The sequence below is a fragment of the Streptopelia decaocto genome (genome assembly GCF_964273445.1).
Source record: "Streptopelia decaocto genome assembly, chromosome: 1".
In the NCBI taxonomy this organism is placed as follows: Eukaryota; Metazoa; Chordata; class Aves; order Columbiformes; family Columbidae; genus Streptopelia; species Streptopelia decaocto.
In genome coordinates, this window is record NC_138663.1 from 71,415,510 (window position 1) to 71,435,082 (window position 19,573).

A 19,573-nucleotide genomic window follows, 5' to 3' on the forward strand; every position below is an offset into this window, starting at 1 on the left:
TTCCGTTGTTAACTCCCGTCTTTCTACCTTTTCTCTAGAAATTCTGTTACAAGAAGTGGTTCTTGTTTCCTTAATGTATGATCAGGTTTGCTGTAGAGGTTTTAACAGATCTAGATTTTGAAACAGCAATCTAAGACAAGATGAGGTGTCAAAGTGATGGGTTTACATGTGATCATACCTTACAGTCCCCAAAACACAGTTCATTTAAACTTGGTTCTGCCACAGCAGGGCACATCCCTTGGACCACTGTTGTTACTGTGCTCTCTGTGAACTTCGTGGGGTAGTGCACATGTGTGTGTTAAACTGAGATTTGCTTTCAGCGTGTTGTTGTTTGTTTGTTTGTTTAGGAAACTCAAAGCTACAACTTATTGGCAAGTTTTCTGATTGAATTTTCAGATCTGGCTGTACTTTTTAAAGGCACCATCAGGTGCTGTTATAATACGTGATGCTGGGTTTTCACCAAACTGTTTGTATAGGATACCACAAATTCATTTATCTCTTAGTGTGGCTGTCAACCTCAAACAGTTTAGCTATGTTTATAGTTTTATAATGGATTAAGTAACTCTTCTCTGGATTCAAAAATTAAAATGGAAAAACAGTTGGTCATGATAATAATATAAATACGGCAACACAATTACCAGACCTTCTAGGAGGCTTAATCTCTTGTTCTTTATGGTTTAGTTGAAACGTGTGAAGTATAAAAGGTGGCCCAGAATTGCTCTTCTCCTTCAAAATTATTCAACTTTAAGGTTTTCTTAACTGTTGTGAGACAATCAGAAAACCTGATGGCAGTGTTACCTCCAGGCTCTTTGCACATTGGCTGCTCTCTTGTAAAGTTCTGAATGCTTCTGCCATGGTGGATGCAACACATCATTCCTGCTTGGGGCATCTGTAGCCTTGAGATGGATTTTGCAAGTTTGACTGTGTCTGAAACTACTGGTAATTGCTGGGTTCAGACATGGAACTTGCTCTTTAGGAAAGCTTTCTTGTGGATAAACCTGGATGCATTTAAATGCCTGAAAAGAGTGGGTGGAGTACCATGGGAATTGCCTTTAGCCTTGCTGGATGGATAGACCGTCTGTGACAGGCCACAGGAGGATTTGATCGTGCCTTAAAAATACTAAAAGAAGATACTCATATTTAGATTCTTAGTTAGTCTGGTATTTTGTGATTGTTTATCCCTGAAAAGTGAATTCTAAGTCAGTAAATCATTTCCTTGATGTCAGTTGTTCACCAGAATAATTTTGGATATGACTATGGTTGTGTAAAAATAGAAGTGTACTAAAAGATACTTACTTAGACTATTCAGCATCCTGTCTGGGAGCCACAGCTCTAAGCCATTGGAGTTTTATATACAGTAGTAGGTACAGTATTCATTGAAGGAGCGGGCCATTTTATTGCACATCTCTATCTTTGTTGAGGGGTGACAGCATGAGTGTTTTTCAGATATTCTTGGTGGGCTTTGTCTTGTTCACTCCTTTTGGAAGAAACAACTCAAAGGCCTTTAAGTAGCTAATGCAGAACAGGATAGTGCTTTTCTGTGTTTATGAGGTCAGGTGCTGGTAGTAAAGGTGTAGGCAGAACGAGAAACTCAAGTTCCTGAGTAGATCTGTACCACTTACATTTCTATCTGCAGTGGGGTAGTTTCCCTTTGGAGTCCTTTTCGCATTTGTGGGGGGCTCAAGTACAGCAAGAGAAATTTTGTCCCCTGCTGTTTCCCTTGTTCCAGTCTACCTGAAGCAGAGAAACCATGGCTTCAAAGTTGTTACTAAGCTTCCTAAGAATACTTTAGATGTAATTGTCTCTGCTGTATAATTTGACAAGATCAGTGAAGCATGGCGCACACTTCCTACTGCTAGGCTTCAAGTTTTTCTTTTAATGACAAAGTTATTTGGGTTTGGCACGGACTGTCTTGCTGCAAACTTCCTGAGTGCAAACAGCGATGGGCTGGCAAGCAGCGCAGCACCGGTAACAGGGTATTTGGGCCGAGGATTCGTAGCCAAGCTCTTACCTTTTTTGCATCAGATTTTCTTTAACGGGAACGCAAAGCAGATGGGATTGTGGTTAAATAATTACGCCTCGATTGAGTACCGCCCCAGGGAAGGTGCTTCTGTAAGGAATGACCCTATCGTGCTGTATAAGAACAAGGACGCTGTGCTGAGACTGTGTGAGCAATCATCACGCTGGGGCTTTCTCATACTTGGATTGTGCTGGAAGGAGTTGTTAACTTGATTTTTACCTTATACACACAAAAAAACTATGGCAGTCTAGCATGGTGGGCAATGGTGCATTTCGAATCGAGCCTTTGAATGGGGCTTTGGATCTTTATACCCAGTCAGGAGGCACCATCCCTTTGCACCAGTGGAGGAGTTCTCCGGACAAGACACCCTTTGCCATCCAAGCAACCTTCACTTTGTCTTTTTAAAGCCAAATGTGTATCAGTTCCTGGGGACAGCTGTAGGTTTTGTGGATTAATATCTGGTGGCCAAGTTCATCTTTTTGGGGCGCTAGTGTATTTTTTCTCTGCTTCAGTTATTCCTGTGTACTTCTCACTCAACTCTGTATGCAGACCACCCCTGCTGTCTGCAGCAGCCTCTGTGTGCGGGTGATAAGATTATTTTCCATTCCTGTATGTGTTTCTGAGCAGAATAATGCAAGTATAATGGATCATCTGCTTTCTCTGGTGTTTGATACTGTAATGGCACACAGTAGCAATTTCAGAACAAATCATTCTGGCTCAGCCTAGTCCATCTGCCCTGTGTGGTACGGTGCCATAGAGAAAGTATTTAGCCTAGGTTTAGAAAGCTTTGTAGCTGTGCTAGGGGGTAAGATCGCACAAATAAACCCTCTTTTCTGTCAAGGCCAATGTGAGCACCAAGTTGGTGGTTTCGTTCACAGCTGGCTCGTCAGTCTTAGATTTAAGCATCTCCTCAGCACACTGTCTGTCCCTCCACTGAAACGTGCACAATGCCTGTTGAATATCAGGAGAATTTCTCTGCCAAACATATTAAAAAAAAATCCCTGCAGCTTCTGACTTTTTGACTAAAATTCAGGCATATGGCCATAGGCATACTAAAAGGTATACCTTTGATGCCAGGTGGTCTCCCTGCCAAACCTAAAGCTAGTTTTCAAGAAGATCTTACGTGTTTATACTTTAAACAGAGTGCCAGAAAGCTGAAACTTGGCAAAGCAATGCTTTAACCTGATGGCTTGAACAAGATTAGGAAGAATGTTTTAGTCTTGGATAGGTATTGTAGCTACAGGTAGACTAGATGCATTTTCTTCTAGATCAGGGGTGTCAAACTCCTTTTCACCAGGGGCCACATCAGCCTCGTGATCGCCTTCAAAGAGCCGAATGTAATTTTAGGACTGTGTAAATGTAGGAGTAGTTATATGAACTATAGTTATAGTTTATACAATTTCGCATTTGGCCCTTTGAAGGCAACCGCGAGGCCGTTGTGGCCCCTGGTGAAAATTAGTTCGACACCCCTGCTCTAGATCAAAATCACAGGGTTTTTTGCTGTGCCTTCCTAAAGCGGTCTAAGCCACATTAAGATCTGGATGTTCCAAAAAATCATTTGTATTTGTGCTCGGCTTTGCCCAGCTCCCACGTTACGAATTACTTGTTTTCAGAAGTGTGTTCTAGACATTGACTGCTCCAGGTTGAGCCCACTGGTGTGGCTGCAGGGGAGAAAGCCTGGCGGGGCGGGAGAAGTGCTGAGTGCTGCTCCATCCCCTCCTTCCTGGTGACCTCTGTGTCTGCGGTAAACTCTTTTCCTGCACATTTTGACCTGTGCTATAATCCTATCAGAGGGGGCAGTTGCAGTCAGGGATGATGTCTTTTCTGGAAAAGATTTCTCGCTGAAGTCTGATCCAAAACACTCGTGGCATTTGTTGGTAGAAAGTGGCTTCTCTCAGGTGTCTTTTTGCCATGACTCCTTGTGTTCTGGGGTCCAAGCCACCGGGATCTGTCTTTTCATGCTACTCAGAGATCCGGTGGAGAAGCTAAATGGCATACACCACTCTAAGTGGCAGTCCAAATAGAATTAACTTCCTTGCAGTCCAAATAGAATTAACAGCCAAGCAGACAAAAAAATGCAGATAACAAACACATTGACTGTATCTATCACTGTCATGGCTTTGTAAAGGCAAGTGTGTCTAATCTCACCTGTTATCTTTGTCGCTGATACCTTTAAGTAACCTTGGAACTGAAGGAAAAGAAAATTGGTTTTCAAGTAAGGAAGAATTTTCTACCCAAGCTACTTCTTATAGCTTTGTAGAATGAAATCTAGTTCTATCATTTTGAATAGTGTGATACATTTTTATTTGTAGCTGGAAATGGCTGAAGTTTTTCAGTAGCCTGAAAAATAGTATTAAGGTAACTAATTTTTTGTATGGTTTTTTTTGTGTGTGTGGTTTCTGTTTTGTGTTTGTTTTTTCTTCAGAATAAAAAACTAAACTTTTTTTCAGACAAGCTATAAGAAAAGTTTGTAAGGAGTGTTTTTTTGTTTTGTTTTGTTTTTCCCATTTAAACTGACTTTAGGGGAAGACAAGCAGGACTTCAGGAACACAAACCCTACTTGATGCTTGAAACAAAAGCAGTGAATGTAAAGCTAAATCTAGGTCAAGTTTGAGTTAATAATAATAATAAACAACTTGATACGCCAGAGAAAAGTTTGCTGATGGGAAAAAAGTACCACAAATCTGGTAACTCTGTGGTGACTCCAGGATTTTCTTGTTTTGGTATTAACTCCAAGGACTCGGGTAGAGGGAAGAATTCTTTCTTTGAGGATTTTTTTTTAGGTTTCTTTCTGTCTTGTCTTGTGTATTTTCAGTGGTGCGGCTTCAGCCAGACAATTTCTATGAGGAATATGATTCATTGGGTAATTTATGACATACTTTGGGATGTGCTCTGGACTACTTCTTTTCCTGTTTGGGAAGAAGGACAGGCTGGATGTAGAGATGTTTTGGAAGCCTTGGCTTTTGTTTCTTTGTCACAGTTTGGTTCTGTTTCACGTCTGTGTGTCTGAGGAAGGGCCTCGTGTATTCTGGAGTTCATGCCCTCCCTCCCCTTATCGCTCCGTATTAACCGGTCTCATAGAAGATGTCACCTCTCCCTGCAAGACTTGCCTTTCCTGTATCCTTGGACAGTTGCAGATACAGCAGTAATGGTGGGGATCTGTTGGATATGCAATTCTTGTGAACCTAGTCTGGATGTTTTTTTTCAGAGAGTGGCTGGGATTTAATGTGGTGCTGGAAATGACTGTGAGATAATGCGTCTTTTCCTGAGACAGACTAGGATGCTTTTCTAACCATATTAAGGATTCATGCAATAGCTTTGTTCTGTGAATATGTAATATCAGTTTGAACATCCTGACATGATAGTTTAAAACAAACAAACAAACAAAGCCCAAATAAAAATATCTGTACCACTTAGGAAGCACAGCATCATGAACAAGAGAGCGGGAGGGTCTGGGCTAGTATTTTATCTCTTGTAGTGTAGCCCAAAGATTAATGCTTTAGCATGGTCACCTTTTATTTCCTTTTATTTTGCTTCTGCTCCAGCTGAGTGTTTGCGAGGGAGAGTTTCTATGATGGCTGCTGCAGCAGGAAACACATAGGTTGACTACAGTTAAGATGCACAAAATGTTACGTTTAGATATTTAGTAATGAGTATAAACATGAGTTAAATGGTAAGAATTAGGCTCAATTAGTAACAAGCAATTTTCAAACAGCGACCTGTTTTTTTTACCGACCATTGTCTTTTTATATGGCTTTTCTTTACTCCCACTTGAGATATTTTGTGCCCTTAAGTTAAGAGGCAGGCACACAAAAGTCTGATGGTGCCCATCTGCGAGGATAAGGGGAAAAACAGTGGTGGAGAGATAGGGTGGCACCTCAGAGTGGGTCTCCCACTGTCAGGTGGGAAGTGGTAAAACTGCTTTTAAAATCTCTCTTTTATCTTTTTTGGTTTAATTTTGCTGTTCAAGCCAAACAAGCAGTAGTGGTGGTTCAAACAGCTGCTTTGTTTGAGCCTGGTTAAAGATGAATGCAGAAAGTTACTGCTGGGTCCAAGGCCCATCTGAAGTTTTGTAGCTAGGCAAGGTTTGTGTCAGAAATAATAATGGAAAGATAACTTCCTTGAACATCAAAACTTATGTATGTGAGTGTGCTTATGTATGTGAGTGTGCTTCGCTTTTTTGGGGGTGGCTGCATAAGAGGCATTTCTATGTGAAATCCCAATTCAGTGGGATGCTTTGCATCCTCAGGAGTTAGTTGTATTTGGCTAGAATACAGGGACATCTAGGATTTCTTTAGATCTAGTAAGCATGGAGAAATATCATAGAATGGTTTGTGTTGGAAGGGGCCTTTAAAGATAATTTACTTCCAACCCCCCTGCCATGGGCAGGGTCACTTTCTACTACTAGACCAGGTTGCTCAAAGCCCCATCCAGCCTGGCCTTGAACACTGCCAAGGATGGGGCATCCACAGCTTCTCTGGGCAACATGTTCCAGTGTCTCACCACCTTCCCAGTAAAAAAAAAAAATCAATTTAAAACCATTGTCCCTTGTCCCGTCCCTATAGGGCCTGGTAAAAAAGTCTCTCTCCATCTTTCTTATAAACCCCCTTGAAGTATTGAAAGGTGGGCTGAATTAGTTAAAAACACCTGTTTCCCACACCTTTCAGTGGTCAGTTCTCTTCTGGATGTTGTCTAATGAAGGTGAGGCCTGAAATGTTAACCTGAATATGACCACACGTTCTTAAACTTTTAGTCAGTAAGAGGTTTGTGCTTTGTTTGGTTTTTTTAAGAAAAACAACTCGGAACTCTGCAGTATTTGACGGGAAGCCAGTGTAACTCCCTTGAAACTGGGGTGGCATGCCTGAGTCAGTGAAGTATGAGCTAAGAATCTGGCAGAAGCCTTTTGCACAAAGGAAGGCTGAGAGAGTCTCTCAGGAAGCCTGTACGCTGCTAAATGTGGCATGTTTGAACATGAGGCTGACATCATTGTGAGTTCATAGTAGTGAAAGAACAAAGTATCAGCCACAAATTAGACTGACCTAATTTTTAAGTCACTGCTGAAAACTTAATAGCACAGCGTGTTGCTTGTGCAAGCTGTTTATTTCTATCCCAACCTCTGATACTCAATTTAAAGCACAGGTTTAACCCTCTGAAATGTCGAAGGAGTTGTTCAGGAAGGTGCGTGTGTGTGTTTGAGGGGTGCTGCAGACTTCCTTCCTTGTCTCTTTCCATTCTGACCTCAATCTTCACACGAAGGAAGTGATTAAGGACCACCCATCGTACACCTTTATCCTTCAGGATCGGTTTTCCTGGAGGTAAAAACCTCAGGATTACGTACCCAAATCTAACCCGTTCCTGTGGGCTGCTCACGTGCAGACTGGAATTCTGTCTGAAAATGATCAGAATGCTTGCTAGCGGTATCAACAGGAATTTATGTATCACCAATAAGTTACAAAACTAATCAGTTTTATTTATTGATGTGTCCATGATCGCTGACAAATAAATGGTGCTTCTTCCATTGCTGAATACCTAAGAGATACATGGATCTTGCAGTTTGCAGATGATATATTTTCTTTCCAAGTATTTATTAGTTGATTCCGTGTGCACTGAAGTTGATCCATTTTCTTGCTGTATTACTTCAGAAGTTTATTGAACTCTCCTAGTTTAGGATTACTTTGACAACAGTCAGTGCCTTTCTGGTTGCTCTTTAAAGGATTGTATAAAACAGAGCACCTCTGAAAATTCTGGAGAAACACAAAATCGTGTTTATAGATTTTTACAGAGCTGTGCATATGTGTAAACACACCAAACAGGATAATACAAATGGAACTTTGAAGGAATAAATTTGCTATTCAAAATCCTGTTAGAAGCCCAGTGAGGCTGGTACAAAACCTTTCTTGTTGACCCTGGTTTTTGACTAAGGCACATATGAGACAACAGAGAATTTACTCCCTTGGTTTGATATTGCATGCTTTTGTTCTTCAAAATAAATATTTAAAAAACCCTAAACTGTTCCCTTTTAATTCTTGTGAACTAGATGTAATGGCGGTCACATTTTGTCAGTTGTTTTTAGGGGCACTTAATATATTTTCTGGTTATATCACTCTTCTTCCTCTGCTTAAATGGTAATGTTTATAGTGATGTAAGACACACAGCTGGGGAACATAAGTCACCCTCTGCTCTCCCCTTCTGCTGTAAAGATATATATGGTTTCTCTTTTCAGCTGCGTAGTTACTGTGCTAGAAACGTGGCTTTGGCACCACTGCAGGTCTTGTATAATGTGATTTGAATTCCAAGGAACACTTTAAATGAAACTTTGAAAGCAATTGTAATAAGCAGGCCATCGGAATTACTTTTGTAGGTACAGATTAGGTGTGCAGACATGTTCTTGTCCCAGTGTGTGAGCTGTCAGGAGTCTCACACCATGGTAAGAGATGGATCCCAATCATCTGTATCTAGGAGATTGTCAATTTATTTTTTGGGCCTCATCTGCAATTCAGCAGTCACTCCACGTCATAGCCTGAACCCCCTCCTACTCTGCACAACCCAGAATGAGACACTTTTAACAGGATTATGGCAACTGTTTAATTTCTGGGAGCACTTAAAAACTTGAATTATTCCAGTGTGTTAATTGGGAGCCCTTGCTGTACACCACATACATATTTCCTTCTCTAACCCCACCTTGAGATAGTGGGGCTGTACCATGTTTGTGAACTCACTGTTTTCCACCTCTTTTTCCTTGCCATATAAATCTCATTTAAGGACAAACCCAAATAAACTTAACTGCTTTACCCAGTAGGACTCAATTTACACATGCGTAATGTCGATGTTTCATTGGACCCAGCATCCCTTCTGGAGATGCTTCTGTGTGCTTTTATCACTATGTAGCATACACTGCTTACAGTATTAATTTTATTTTGAGCATGCAGAGGGTTTTTTAAATGAGTTTGACAACATATTTAATTAACAGGTATTGGGTATTTTTTTTAAACTTCTAGGTGTTTCTCTGTACAGCTGACAGGACATGTATGCGCCGCAGTGCAGCACCGTATTTTCAGACACAAGGAGGAAGAAACAAAGTATTAATGTTGACAGTTAAAAAACAAAAACAAAACCAAATTCCTTCCAAACTTTCTCATGCCCTGATGTGAAGGGGTTGAATGAGCACGTTGCCTTCCGGGAGAAGTGGTGTCATTTCCTCAGATGGGTGAAAGACCAGAACGCTTTAACCCGCAGTGTACCGTGGAAGCAACTTACATGTCCATGTTCTTGAAGAAGATTGGCTCACTGTGATCTTTAGTCATTCGATTTAATCAAGAGAAGAGTTATTAAAAAGTCTGTTGCAAGAAATTCACCCCTGCCTTGCCTAGAAGCTATTCCTATTTATTTCCCTAATAAAATTACCATCATTATCCTCTGCCTTTAATCCATCCTGGTTCTTGTACGAAAGCTTCAGATCCACCTTTTGTTTTCATCATGCAGAGACCACAAAGCAGATCAGAGTTGCTGGTTTGTTTTGGTTTTGGTGGGTTTTTTTTTTTCATTTTTTTTGAATAATATAGTTTTTGGCTCCTTATTTGCAGCCCCATATTATTTGAACATCTCCACCTTAATATCTCTCACTAGGCAAAAGGCCTTAAAGGATAACGATTATCTGAAGACCGAGGTCTCATCTTCTTTCATGGGGAGGTTTTTAAAGAAGCAGCATAGAAGCTGCTGTGCTTTATGTTTATTTAGCACTACTCTTCACAGCACTTCTCCTCCTTTTAATCTGTTTAATCTGTTTAAGATGACCGTGTAAAATCCAAAAGTCACCGTTCACATTGATCTGCAGAGCTGCAGAAACACGGTCAGTCGATTTGGGATGTGCGGGTTGTGTAGTAGATGGAAGCCTTGGTGTGATGAAAGGGGCTGCTGTAAAGCAGTCTTTTTCTACAAAGAGTAAGGAGATGCTGGAATTCCAACAGCTTGAGTATTTATAAAGTAGTTCAGCCCCTTAAGATTTCCCCTTTTTGTATTTTGTGTCTCTGAATCTAAAGCTAAAATGCAGTTGCTGGTAGAAACTGACAGGCCTGAACTTTGCCAGTCGTCACAATTAAACGATGAGTCTGCAGCCTTTGGTGTACAGGACCCAAATAACACTTATGATGTGTTTTATAAGGATATATAGATAAATAGTTTTCTTGGTGCAGCGCAGCTCCATAGCTGTGGGAGGAACATTCCTCGTGACCCAACTAGTTGGGTTCATGTAGCTGCAGTTTGGGGAAGGCCCTGAGCAAGAAAGGAGGAAAAAAGGCTTCCAATTCTAATTCTGGAAAATAGAAGAAGGTATTTAAATAAGGCCTGGAGGACTTCTTGTTTGCCAGAAGTAAGTAAAAAGGCAAGTTTAAATCCTTTTGTAAGTCACCCTAATTGAAAGGATGTATATTTCTTTTCCTAAAGTCAGCAGAAAAATTCTGGCCTCTTAATGGTGAAAGACATTTTTTAAAAGTTTCTCCTAAGCACAAATAGCTGAAGTTTCCACTTTAAACTTGGGTGGCTCATTCATATTTCATTTAATGGTAATATGGTATCCTCTCCCTCCCCCTTCTTACCACCAAGGCTAAAAAGGAGGGGGGGGAAGATATAAAATGTTTCTGAAAATTACAGGAAATGTCTGTTCCTTTAACAGCATTGCCAGGGAATTTCCAAATGTACTTGATGCTTATGGCTGAACTTGCAGCAGCACGGTCTTCAATCATGAGTGGATCCTGTTCTAAAAATGTGACACCTCCTTCCAGTAAATGCTGTTGAAACCAAGTATATGCTTTGTTTCTCATCTGCTCTTCGGGAAAATTAATTGTGTGTAATGGTGAAATGAGGGCTCTTGGGGACCGCTTTAAACTCCTGATTTACTTCTGTTCATTACAGTGTGAAAAGTATGATATAGTTTTGTGAGGTGGTAGCTGGTTTATTTGTAATGACTTTGGAGAGGCATGAATGGCAGATAGTAGTGAATGTGAAGGCTACCAGGCAGTTTTCATAGAGACTTCAGAAACTGCTCGTGAAGCACTAAGGAACAAAAAGGGCGATGATTTTGTCCCAGCTCTTTGTTTCCTTGAACTGTCACAAGGTGGTCTCTGATCACAGGGTCTTATATCCAGTCAGAGCCTAATCTGCGTTAAGCACCAATTAAGTTTTAATTTTCAGGGATGAGATTAGGAAAGGGGATAGCAAGAAACAGGATGAGTATGATGAGCTTTCTCTTCGTTCTCCGTTACCTCCTGCCACTGGAATAGGGGAAGGAACAAAGGGGATCTGCAGAACCTTCTTCCTGGGGCTGGAAAGGGTATCGACCAGCAGGGACAGGCAGGGAGAGACATGGACCTGGCACAACCTCCAACAGATCCTCTGGTCCGCCTCTCTGCCCTGCTGCTCATGCGTTCATACACCAACGTGCTAATGATGGAAAAGCAAGAGTATCTCCAGCCTGGGACCTCACAGGGACAAACATGTGAGTCCCGGTCAAGGTGTCTGTCCCAGCGAGCAGAGCGTGTTCTGGGCAGCAAACTCTTTAATGATCTGTCTGAAGGGCTCTAGTCCCACATTCTGCTGTTGGCGTTTGCAAGGCTTTTGGAGCGGTTGCCTGAAGAGGAGAGAGGTGACTCTTGGAGCTGCTTTCCTGGCGAGAAGATGTGGGTTTTGACTCTGTTCACCGGCTGTCGTAATGTGCTCAGCCCTCTGCTGAGGTGAATACATGGTTGTCGTGTCATTTACTACGTGGTTTGGAGCCACTCCTGGATTTCATAACAAGGCAGCGCTTGGCAATAATTTATTATCATGGTTTATGTTACAGTGATTAAGCAAAGCTGTCATCTCTTGATAGTGATGATTTGAATCTTGTTTTTAGCTGCCCAGGAAACAGCTTGGAATTGACACTAATGTGTTTATTTTTACTTCCTCATGTAAAGCTTATAATTTAATTTGTTCGTGTAGGAACAGCAGGTGCTTTGTACAGTTGTACAGGTAGGACCATATATAATGATTGGTGATGCCGGTGTTACCAGTTTCTAGTGTTGGCTTTTTTGCTGCGTGGGGAGGTGGGATTAATTACCTGAGATGTTCTGTTTTGTGGATCTTCATCCACGCAAAATATAGCTGTAATCAGACTGACTTAGGGCCATCTCTTATATTCATAGATAGTGAACAAGAGTGTGTGAATTTGCTTGAATTCATGCAAATGCATCACCCGTGAATGCTAGTTACAGATCAGTTTTCTAGCAGGGAAATGTGTCAAATTGTTTGGAAGGTTGGTTTTGGTGGTTGTTTTTGTTATGGTGGGTTTTTCGTGTTTTGGGGTTTTTTGGTGTGGTTTTTTTTTTTTTTTAAAGTATCTCCAACTTTTTTTCTCTTAAAAGATAGTGAAGAGATTTGCTGTATGGGTTTTTTTTAATTATTTTATTTTTTAAAATCAGTATAGCATAACTTTCTATTTCAGATTCTTTCTGTGTACATGAGTGCTAGCATTTATAAATTTCACCTAGGTTTTCATCTGTTTGGGGGACTTTTACAGCAAATGACTGCAGTGACAGTGTGAAATCCATTTTCTGGGATTTTTTCTTTTTCGACTTGTAATAGAGATTTATTTATTTATTTTCCTATGTTTAGGTATTTCCCTCTACTGGCCTTTGTATGCGGACCACCCTCTGTCATCCTGTTGAGCTCATTTGAAGTTTTACTTAAATGTAGGTGAGTAATTGCTTTTGTCTTGAAACCATAGTTAATTCATATAAAAGTACTCCAGAATTTTCAATTGCTTTGACTTGGAAGACATACAGGGAGAATGATCTTTTGGAAATCCATTGACAATTCTCCTGGTTGTCTAGTGTCCCAGCCAATAGGAAATTAAAAATGTTATTTGTTATGGTATTTGTTTGGAGTGGATTAAGTAAGCTTTCATTCTGGGTGTCACAGAACTATATGCTGTGAACCTACAATGAAAAAGTATTTTGAAATGGAATGAGCTTCTTGCTTGTATGGGTGGAGAAGGGAGTCTCCAAACAAAGTCTCTGAGCTGTTGAATAGGGTGGTGTAACATCAACAGCGTGTTCTAATGCTTCCCATGAGCTCACATTCTATCTGTCAGGTTTCCTTGTTATAATATATAATAAACCTTTATTGTTCCACAGTGAATATCAAAGAGATTGGCTTCTTGGTAAATGGAAGTGATGATAATCTGGTTTACTGATTGAAGTTGGTAATGGTACATGGATGGAAGTTGGAAGGACATTGCATGTATTTGAGGGCTATGCAGAGTAGGTCAGCATAATGTGTTTTGATGGTGTGTTTATTGGTTTTGTTTTGGTAGTAGAACACAGTATATTATTTCAAGTACCACTATTTGTATGAAAAGCAGTATCTTACTGTTAGCTAAACAGAAGGTCCATTCATCTTGCTTAGCCCAGCTATCTTAGAGTTCTGGTGGTAAAAATGTCACTGAGAAGTAGGTACAGAAATAGAGCAAGTTCAAAAATCTAAACTGGAGGTGTTTTATGCAGCTTATCCATGGGAAGTTGATTTATTTTCTGACTCTGTCTCAGTTTTCAGATTGGTGAGCACAGTGACGTGGGGTGACTTTTCTTTAGGACTAGTAGTCAAAACTGAGTACTTAGTCAAACAGAGTAAAGGGCAATAGAGTACAGAACAGAAAAGTCTCCATCTATTTTTCCCAATGGATTATACTTGCCTTCCTCATGAATGTACAGTGTGTAATCGAAAATGCATGTGGCTGCTGTTCCTACAGGGAAGAGAAAATAAACACTATTCCATTTTGACCTCATATGTAGATCTAAAGTACAGAAAGTGGGAGAGGAGGGAGCAGCTACTCTGGTCATACAGATAAGCAGAGGAAAGCAGTGTGAAATTCTTAAAAGTGCTTCTCTTTTATAAACAAGGTACATAAGTGACACTTAAAAAAAAAAAAAAGTGTGTTTCTGTTTGAGCAACTTCCTTGCTGCTGTCCACTCTTGCACCTAAGTCGTGTGCTTGGGAGGGTGGGGGAAAGTCTGTGTTCTTCCACCCCTCAAGCAACGTGAGGAAATGAAAAAGTGCTGATGACATGATGACACTTGCCTGAGTCATCTGAAAAGCCAAAAGACATTCTCCTTCCCCTCAGCAGAGGAACACGAGCCCTTGCTAACAGAGCTCTTCTGTTAAATCACAAGCGTTTGTAATCTCACTCCTGTGTGGTCTGCACAATGGCAGGCAAAATGTGGGCTTCTTGTAACCTCAGTTACATTTTTCTTTCCCCAGACTTTACACTTTATTACACAGTTGTCGATCTCTGGAATTTACTGGCTTGCTGGCTGGGTTCACAAGAACTATAGCCATTCTTCACTTTCACTAGAAATCTTATTTTCCTTGTGCTCCGTAGACATTTGTGTTTCTCACCGCTCGTGAGTAGCAGTTTGAGCAAGGATCAGCCGTCTCTGTATTTGATTTTCACTCAATCTCTAGTGGCTTAGGTTACAAGCATCTGCCCAGAATAACTTTTATTTCCACCTTGCTAAGGCTGATGAGGGAATGTTGTGGCTGCTGTAGATGTTGGGCAAGAAAAAAGATCTCAGGGGTGTGGGAATTCACCCAGTGATCCCTAGATCAGGAGTTCCTCTCTGATGCAGGAGTCTGTATGGGCTTGTTTGTTGAGTATCACGTGTGGCTGCAGTGGTGGGGACTGGTGCTGATGGTGTTGGCACCAGATATTGAACTACTGGCAGCTCTTAGCTCAGCAACACGGAAGCCAAATGCTCCTTTGAAAACAGCTGCTGTGCCAGCAGCGGCATGCGTGCTGCAGTGCAGGATCTCCTCCCTCTGTGCTGTGATTCAGCTTTTGGGTTTCTTTTTTGTGCTGGTGTGCATCCTGAGAAACCTGAAAGGGAATTTGACTGTAGGGGAGGATAGTGTTTTTCTCATATGTGCATGCGTTTGCCTCTAGAAACTGGAAAATTACACAGTTTTTAAAAAATCAACTCTTTCGGGTGTCTCGGGCTGAGTATGCAGAAGCTGCCCTTCAGGACCTTCTAATGTTCAGATGCTGTAAAGTTGTTTTGTTGGCGTTTTGCTGTGAAGTGGTGACACACGTAGGCACCTGACAAAGCAGCCATCGGTGACGTCAGGAACAAAACTGCTGAGCGTTTATGACACCAAGGTTCAAGGTTATCTTCTTATGTGAGGCAGAAGTCTCTCAAGAGATTGTAGCAAGGCTTCTAGAAGCTCTTTGCTAGTTCTTAAACCAAGGCAGAATTAGAGCATGATTCTGAGAGTTTTTAAAATATGTTCTTACTACATCTACTGCTTTAAAAATAGTTGCTCTCTTATGAGCCAAAGCCCGAGATAACCCAAACAAACATCCTGCTGTGATGTAAGGGAATTGCTTGGAGTTGAATTGGTAGAAGTAGAAATCAGGAGTGCATACAAAATGTAAGTTATTTTGACTGAAGGATCAAACCCACAACTTAAGTGCCAGGTTTCCAGTTCTGTGGTTGCCTGCTTTGCTCCATCTGGGCCATTTGGGATGGGGACAGGAATCCCTGAGGCGAAGCAGGGTCCTGTAGTTCTGTGGCAGCATTACACGAACATATTAGAGATCCACTGTTGTTTGTATGGCAGACAGTGGTGTTTTTTTTGGTTTGGTTCTTTAAACAGTATGGAGAAACCATAAAGATAATGGGCAAGTGTGGAACAGATCTTTTGAGATTTACAGTGATGTTGAATTTTAATTTTCTTCTGTAAAAGAAGAGGTAAAAAGCAGTTTTGGTTCATCTACAAGGAGGAAGAAGCCATGTAGTATTACCAGTGTGTATGCAAGTGACTTCATGCAGTATTCTCATAGCTCAATTACAGATCACTTTTCTGTAATCCTGATTTCAGTGCAGAACATCCTGTGACTAAGATGGTTTCCTACCTTGAAGATCAGCAACATAATAGCCTATTTAGGGCAAAGCGTTGTATTGCATCATTTTATGAGACACTGTGGTGTAAATACATGCCATTGTGATCTAAATCAAAGTAGCACAGCAGAAAGACAAGAGTCAAGAAACTGAATTTTAGCATTTTACAAAATATGATTAGAAATGAAACAGATATTTCAACACCTCAAAGTAGCTGAATGATAACAACAGTCACCAAGAAGGGCAGGAGAGCTCTAGTGTTCACCTAAAGCAGGAGGTCCCAAGGAAGAGTCCCAGAGTACCGGAAGTAAAGATAATTAAATCAAAACAAAAACCTGTAATTGATTTAAAAACATTCTTCTTTCTCTGCCTGATGGAGCTGTTCCTGTCAAAATAGGATTTCAATCACAGTAACTTGAGGTGACATTACTGTTAAGTTTATTACTTTCAAACCACGGGTAGAATGCTTTCAGAAACTTAATGCATAGCTATACATTAAGGTAATAGTGTTATTCGAAAAGATTCTTGACTGGTAGCCCACTTGGCTTATGTTCTTCACATGCTTTTTATACAGTCATCATATATGACTGTTTTGAGTTCTTTTTAAGGGTCTTCTGAAACAAAGTTCTATCATATGAGAGTGAAGGCTGAGGAGCAAGCGATAAGCTTATAGAAGAAATATACCCAAATTGAAAGTTGTAAATTAAAGCTTATGTATTTTTAATAGCCTCTGGTTTAGAGTTCTGTAGTTTCTCAGCTGCTTTATTTTCCTATTATTACTTGGACTTTAAGTCAGCAATTTACCCATCAAAACAAACTGTCTAGTCCACGAACAAACTGTCTAGCTCGCAAAAGAGCTGGAGCCAATTCCCACTAGAGCCAGTGGAAAAGTTTTCATTGAGTTCAGTCCGTTTGGTATCTGGCAGCCTTGGATACAAGTAAAAGAGAATCAAAATTCATGACAGGACATGTTAAGAGAAATTAAAAAAAAATGCAGAATACTTTCTTCTCTCTGGAAAAAAAAAAAAAAAAGGACACAACTATCAAGTTGCGCTTCCCCCCCACTTTGCATAAGGACACGATCTTTTAATACCTTCCAGCCTCTCTACAGAGAGCCCAAGGCCAGTATATGATGACTGCTCTTGGAGGAGGAGCACACCAGCCAACCAGGCTGCAAAAACAGAGTGTTCAGTTGTTTTGTTTTGGTTTTTTAATAGGTTTAATTAAGGCTTGGTATAGTGATTTTTCCAATATTTTTTGTAGTTCAGAGCAGCATGCATTTTGCTGCTATGTGCTTCCATTTATCTGGACAAGCTTAAAAGCTCTGGCTCTCCAGCAGTAGGGTCAGGGCAAACAGAAAATCACATTTTGTCAGCCTAATGGCCGTTTATGTGAAAACTGCTGTTTTTCTTGTATTACTACGTGAAAATTTCATTAAACGACCTTATTTCAGTTTTGGGGTTTTTAAAGTGAAGTTTGTACTTTTTTTCAGAATTTATTTAGGATTTTGTAAATGTAAATTTGTGTAATAAGTCTAACAAGTAAAACATCGGCTGACCTAGGATTTCTCATTACTAAACACAACTGACCTGTTGCTGTAACAGGACTTTTAATAAACTATCTGTAAAGCAGTTTGGATTCATGACTTCTCCTGCAATTAAGATAACAAATATCTCAAACTAAAGCAGAAAGTCAAAACCATCAGTAAAATGTAAGTTTTGCAGCTGAACCTGTTAAACTGAGGATGCCTTTTTTTTAGTATATAAAATCTTCATCCCCATATGTAACTTGGCTGTTGGAAGTGAGGAGCGTCTGTGGTGGGACATGGTATCCATCTAAAAAGGACACTGCATCATCAGGTTGCACCAGGAGAGGTTCAGGTTGGATGTTGGGAACAATTTCTTCCTGGGAAGGGTTGTCAGGCCTTGGAACAGGCTGCCCAGGGCAGTGGTGGAGTTACCATCCCTGGAGGGTTTAGCAGACACAGAGATGAGGTTCTTAGGGGCATGAGTTAGTGCCAGTGTTGGGTTAGGAGTTGGACTTGATGATCTTAGAGGGTTTTTTCCAACCAAAATGATTCTGTGATTCTGTGCATTAAGAATCCAGGAAAACGTATCCTCATAACTTAATTCTGTTTACAAATGTTCCACTGCCTCAGGATTATCAGTTACTTGGCTTTTTATTTTCTTCACATTGCTTTTTCCCAGCCAGCGGAAGGCAGAGGTGGAAAGGCTGCTTGGGTCCCAGGCTGGGTGCCGTGGGCCAGGCCTGACGTAGGACTCACTCGAAGGCGCGTGTTGCCTTGCGCAAAAGGTGTTGCGTAGTTTTGCTGACCTAAAATCGCTTTCCCGAACAGGAAAAAGGAATGCAATGATGTGAGACGCGCGAACTGGGGAAACGTGGTTTCTTGCTGAGCCGGCTTTTACCCTGCACCGATTTGAGCCTAGGTTGCTCATTTCTGAACAGTCTGAACGAGCTGAGGATCTCTGTCAGGCTTGTCCTTTCATGTACAGGCTCTAGCCTGTGAGCTTGCCACCCCGTTTGAAGAAGTCACCATCCTCAGCTGTCTCCTCTTGCTGGAGTCCGTCACCAAGGCAGCTGAAATGTGTGGATTGTGTCCCCTCTGGAGCTGCTGTTTGCAGCCTTACACAGACGGCTGTCACTGTAAATATCACAGAATCACAGAATGGTTAGGGTTGGAAGGGACCGCTGGAGATCATCTAGTCCATGATTGCACTAAGAGACCAAGTATTGAACCGCAGGAGCAAAGCAAGTTGACTCATGTTTTCGGTTGCATCTGTAGCTGCAGCACTATATACACTAAAGTGCAGCTAAATAGCTTATGGGCAAAGTCCTGTGGTGGCTCCTTTCTTAGAGTTGGTCCTACAGGGACTTGTTCCATCTGCGTGTGTTATGGGAGAATCTTAAAAAAAAACCCGACAGCTGTGAGGCAGTAATGCAAATAGATGGTGAAACATTTCGGATGGTTTATTTACTGCTCTGCTGCTGCTGCCATTTAGGCTGATGTGGTTCAGATGCTGTCAGGATCTAATTTCACAGAAGTATAGTTTTCTTCAGGTATGATTTAGCATGTGTGGAAAAGTGTAACACGCCTCACGCTGCTGTCCCACCTGCTCCAGAAGGACCAGAGGCAGCACACACTGCTTCACCTTTCGATAGCGTGTTCACAAAGCCTGTGTTGCGTGTCTGGTGATTAATTCAAATAAAATGCTTGTGTCCTGATGTAGCATCTTGTTCTTCTGGTTCCTCCTCAGCCATGTTCTTAAAGGAGAGAGGTGGATGTAAGTTTTGCCCTTTCTTTTGTACAGTTTCAGTTCCCTGACTTGCAGTGCTGGTTTGTGAAATACTTTCCAAGGCATTAAACTTTAAAAATGTACCTTAACTAATTTTACAACTTCTTACTAAGTGGTGGTGTGCTGAAACACATCTAATTACTTTTGCTATTGAAAGGAATACCCTGATTTAGGGCAGTATCTCTTAATTATATTCTAACAAAGTCTTGTGAAGAGGCAGAGCTAGTGGCAACAAAAGTCTGCAATTAAGACAGGGTACGTTGCCTGAAATACAAGATAATTGTCCAGGCAGGATCCTTGGAATAGATTCA

General features: G+C 41.0%; 1 protein-coding gene across 3 annotated transcripts in view; it reads left to right on the plus strand.

Annotated features, from left to right (window-relative positions):
* DUSP16 (dual specificity phosphatase 16) overlaps positions 1-19,573 on the plus strand; it is a gene marked incomplete at its 3' end in the record, with an annotated part of 68,712 nt that overhangs the window by 17,520 nt on the left and 31,619 nt on the right. For 2 of the 3 annotated variants that reach the window (XM_082068655.1, XM_082068656.1), the window contains exon 2: positions 12,668-12,748. The remainder of the gene's footprint in view (positions 1-12,667; positions 12,749-19,573) is intronic. The other variant, XM_082068657.1, reaches the window with a different exon arrangement.